Source organism: Amblyomma americanum, chromosome 2, assembly GCF_052857255.1.
Source record: "Amblyomma americanum isolate KBUSLIRL-KWMA chromosome 2, ASM5285725v1, whole genome shotgun sequence".
In the NCBI taxonomy this organism is placed as follows: domain Eukaryota; kingdom Metazoa; phylum Arthropoda; class Arachnida; order Ixodida; family Ixodidae; genus Amblyomma; species Amblyomma americanum.
In genome coordinates this window covers 213109381-213114380 of record NC_135498.1, presented here as the reverse complement: position 1 = coordinate 213114380, position 5000 = coordinate 213109381, and positions in this window count along the sequence as shown.

Genomic DNA, 5000 nt, shown 5'->3' with positions numbered 1-5000 from the left:
CCAAGCAGCAGCAGCAGCAGCAGCAGCAGCCGCAGCAGCAGCAGCTGCAGCAGCAGCAGCAGCAGCAGCAAGCAGCAGAGCAAGCAGCAGCAGCACCAAGCAGCAGCAGCAGCAGCAGCAGCACCAAGCAGCAGCAGCAGCACCAAGCAGCAGCAGCAGCAGCACCAAGCAGCAGCAGCAGCAGCAGCAGCAGCAGCAGCACCAAGCAGCAGCAGCAGCAGCAGCAGAACCAAGCAGCAGCAGCAGCAGCAGCAGCAGCAAGCAGCAGCAAGCAGCAGCAGCACCAAGCAGCAGCAGCACAAGCAGCAGCAGCAAGCAGCAGCAGCAAGCAGCAGCAGCAAGCAGCAGCAGCAGCAGCAGCAGCAGCAGCAGCAGAAGCAGCAGCAAGCAGCAAACAGCAGCGGCAGCAAGCAGCAGCAGCAGGAAGCAGCAGGAGCAGTAAGCAGCAGCAGCAGCAAGCAGCAGCAGCAAGAAGCAGCAGCAAGCAGCAGCAGCAGCAAGCAGCAGCTGCTGCAGCAAACAGCAGCAGTTGCAGCAAGCAGAAGCAGACGCAGCAAACAGCAGCTGCAGCAGCAAACAGCAGCAGTTGCAGCAAGCAGCAGCAGCAAGCAGCAGCAGCAGCAGCAGCGAGCGGCAACAGCAGCAGCAGCTGCAGCAAGAAGCAAGGAGCAGTAAACAGCAGCAAGCAGCAGCAAGCAGCAGCAGCCACAGCAAGCAGCAGCAGCAATCCAACAGCAGTAGCAGCAAGCAGCAGCAGCAAACAGCAGCAGCAGCAAGCAGGAAGCAGCAGCAGCGAGCAGCAGCACATAGCAGCAGCAGCAGCAGCAAGCAGCATATGCAGCAGCAAACAGCAGCAGTTGCAGCAAGCAGCAGCAAGCAGCAGCAGCAGCAGCCGCAGTAGCAGTAGCAGCAGCAGCAAGCAGCAGCAGCCGCAGCCGCAGCAGCAGCAGCTGCAGCAGCAAGCAGCAGCAAGCAGCAAGGAGCAGCAAACAGCAGCAGCATGAAGCAGAAGCAGCAAGCAGCAGCAGCAGTAGCAAATAGCAGCAGCAAGCAGCAGCAGCAGCAGTAAGCAGCCGCAGCAAGCAGCAGCAAGCACGAGCAATCAGCAGCAGCAGCAATCAACAGCAGCACCAAGCAGCAGCAGCACCAAGCAGCAGCAGCAAGCAGCACCAAGCAGCAGCAGCAGCAGCAAGCAGCAAGGAGCAGACAGCAGCAGCAAGCGGCAGCAAGCAGCAGCAAGCAGCCAGCAGCAGCTGCAGCAGCAAACAGCAGCAGCAGCAGCAAGCAGCAGCAGCAGCATCAGCACCAAGCAGCTGCAGCAGCAGCAGCACCAAGCAGCAGCACCAAGCAGCAGCAGCAGCAGCACCAAGCAGCAGCAGCACCACAGCAGCAGCAGCAGCAGCACCAAGCAGCAGCAGCAGCAGCAGCAGCAGCAGCAAGCAGCAGCAGCAAGCAGCAGCAGCAAGCAGCAGCAGCAGCAAGCAGCAGCAGCAGCAGCAGCAGCAGAAGCAGCAGCAAGCAGCAAACAGCAGCAGCAGCAAGCAGCAGCAGCAGCAGCACCAAGCAGCAGCAGCAGCAGCAGCAGCAGCAATCAGCAGCAAGCAGCAGCAGCAAGCAGCAGCAGCAGCAGCAGCAGCAAGCAGCAGCAGCAGCAGCAGCAGCAAGCAGCAGCAGCAGCAGCAGCAGCAGCAGCAGCAGCAAGCAGCAGCAGCAGCAGCAAGCAGCAGCAGCAAGCAGCAGCAGCAAGCAGCAGCAGCAAGCAGCAGCAGTAGCAGCAGCACCAAGCAGCAGCAGTAGCAGCAGCAGCAGCAGCAGCAGCAGCAGCAGCAGCAGCAGCAGCAGCAAGCAGCAGCAGCACCAAGCAGCAGCAGCAGCAGCACCAAGCAGCAGCAGCACCAAGCACCAGCAGCAGCAGCAGCAGCAGCAAGCAGCAGCAGCAGCATCAGCACCAAGCAGCTGCAGCAGCAGCAGCACCAAGCAGCAGCACCAAGCAGCAGCAGCAGCAGCAGCACCAACAAGCAGCAGCAGCAGCAGCAGCAGCAAGCAGCAGCAGCAAGCAGCAGCAGCAAGCAGCAGCAGCAAGCAGCAGCAGCAGCAGCAGCAGCACCAAGCAGCAGCAGCAGCAGCAGCAGCAAGCAGCAGCAGCAGCAGCAGCAAGCAGCAGCAGCAAGCAGCAGCAGCAAGCAGCAGCAGCAGCAGCAGCAGCAAGCAGCAGCAGCAAGCAGCAGCAGCAGCAAGCAGCAGCAGTAGCAGCAGCACCAAGCAGCAGCAGCAGCAGCAGCAGCAGCACCAAGCAGCAAGCAGCAGCAGCAGCAGCAAGCAGCAGCAGCAAGCAGCAGCAGCAGCAGCACCAAGCAGCAAGCAGCAAGCAGCAGCAGCAGCAAGCAGCAGCAGCAGCAGCACCAAGCAGCAGCAGCAGGAGCAGCAGCAGCAGCAAGCAGCAGCAGCAGCAGCACCAAGCAGCAGCAGCAGCAGCAGCACCAAGCAGCAGCAGCAGCACCAAGCAGCAGCAGCAGCAGCACCAAGCAGCAGCAGCAGCAGCAGCAGCAGGAGCAGCAGCAGCAGCAAGCAGCAGCAGCAGCAGCAGCAGCAGCAGCAGCAAGCAGCAGCAGCAGCAGCAGCAAGCAGCAGCAGCAGCACCAAGCAGCAGCAGCAGCAGCAGCACCAAGCAGCAGCAGCAGCAGCACCAAGCAGCAGCAGCAGCAGCAAGCAGCAGCAAGCAGCAGCAGCAGGAGCAGCAGCAGCAGCAGGAGCAGGAGCAGCAGCAAGCAGCAGCACCAAGCAGCAGCAGCAAGCAGCAGCAGCAAGCAGCAGCAGCAAGCAGCAGCAGCAGCAGCAGCAGCACCAACAAGCAGCAGCAGCAGCAGCAGCAGCAGCAAGCAGCAGCAGCAAGCAGCAGCAGCAGCAGCAGCAGCAGCAAGCAGCAGCAGCAGCAAGCAGCAGCAGCAGCAGCATCAGCAGCAGCAGCAGCAAGCAGCAGCAGCAAGCAGCAGCAGCAAGCAGCAGCAGCAAGCAGCAGCAGCAGCAGCAAGCAGCAGCAGCAAGCAGCAGCAGCAGCAGCAAGCAGCAGCAGCAAGCAGCAGCAGCAAGTAGCAGCAGCAAGCAGCAGCAGCAGCAGCAGCAAGCAGCAGCACCAAGCAGCAGCAGCAGCAGCAGCAGCACCAAGCAGCAGCACCAAGCAGCAGCAGCAGCAGCAGCAGCAGCAGCAGCAGCTGCAGCAGCAGCAGCAGCAGCAGCAAGCAGCAGCAGCAAGCAGCAGCAGCAGCAAGCAGCAGCAGCAAGCAGCAGCAGCAGCAAGCAGCAGACAAGCAGCAGCAGCAAGCAGCAGCAGCAAGCAGCAGCACCAAGCAGCAAGCAGCAAGCAGCAGCAAGCAGCAGCAGCAGCAGCAGCAGCAGCAGCAGCAGCAGCAGCAGCAGCAGGAGCAGCAGCAGCAGCAAGCAGCAGCAGCAGCAGCAGCACCAAGCAGCAGCAGCAGCAGCAGCAGCAGCAGCACCAAGCAGCAGCAGCAGCAGCACCAAGCAGCAGCAGCAGCAGCACCAAGCTGCAGCAGCAGCAGCAGCACCAAGCTGCAGCAGCAGCAGCAGCAGCAGCAAGCAGCAGCAGCAGCAAGCAGCAGCAGCAGCAGCAAGCAGCAGCAGCAGCAGCAAGCAGCAGCAGCAAGCAGCAGCAGCAAGCAGCAGCACCAAGCAGCAAGCAGCAAGCAGCAGCAAGCAGCAGCAGCAGCAGCACCAAGCAGCAGCAGCAGCAGCAGCAGCTGCAGCAGCTCCAAGCAGCAGCAGCAGCAGCAGCAGCAGCAGCACCAAGCAGCAGCAGCAGCAGCAGGCGCAGCAGCAGCAGCAGCAGCAGCAGCAGCTGCAGCAGCAGCAGCAGCAGCAAGCAGCAGCAGCAAGCAGCAGCAGCAGCAAGCAGCAGCAGCAAGCAGCAGCAGCAGCAGCAGCAGCAAGCAGCAGCAGCAAGCAGCAGCAGCAAGCAGCAGCACCAAGCAGCAAGCAGCAAGCAGCAGCAAGCAGCAGCAGCAGCAGCAGGAGCAGCAGCAGCAGCAAGCAGCAGCAGCAGCAGCAGCACCAAGCAGCAGCAGCAGCAGCAGCAGCACCAAGCAGCAGCAGCAGCACCAAGCAGCAGCAGCAGCAGCACCAAGCAGCAGCAGCACCAAGCTGCAGCAGCAGCAGCAGCAGCAAGCAGCAAGCAGCAGCAGCAGCAGCAGCAGCAAGCAGCAAGCAGCAGCAGCAGCAGCAGCAGCAGCAGCCAGCAGCAAGCAGCAAGCAGCAGCAGCAGCAGCAAGCAGCAGCAGCAGCAGCAGCAGCAAGCAGCAGCAGCAGCAGCACCAAGCAGCAGCAGCAAGCAGCAGCAGCAAGCAGCAGCAGCAAGGAGCAGCAGCAGCAGCAGCAGCAGCAAGCAGCAGCAGCAGCAAGCAGCAGCAGCAGCAGCACCAAGCAGCAGCACCAAGCCGCAGCAGCAGCAGCAGCAGCAAGCAGCAGCAGCAGCAGCAAGCAGCAGCAGCAGCAGGAGCAGCAGCAGCAGCAGGAGCAGCAGCAAGCAGCAGCACCAAGCAGCAGCAGCAAGCAGCAACAGCAAGTAGCAGCAGCAAGCAGCAGCAGCAGCAGCAAGCAGCAGCAGCAGCAGCAGCAGCAGCAAGCAGCAGCAGCAAGCAGCAGCAGCACCAAGCAGCAGCAGCAGCACCACCAAGCAGCAGCAGCAGCACCAAGCAGCAGCAGCAGCAGCACCAAGCAGCAGCAGCAGCAGCAGCAGCAGCAAGCAGCAGCAGCAAGCAGCAGCAGCACCAAGCAGCAGCAGCAGCAGCACCAAGCAGCAGCAGCAGCACCAAGCAGCAGCAGCAGCAGCACCAAGCAGCAGCAGCAGCAGCAGCAGCACCAAGCAGCAGCAGCAGCAGCAGCAGCAGCAGCATGCAGCAGCAGCAGCAGCAGCAAGCAGCAGCAGCACCAAGCAGCAGCAGCACCAAGCAGCAGCTGCAAGCAGCAGCAGCAAGCAGCAGCAGCAG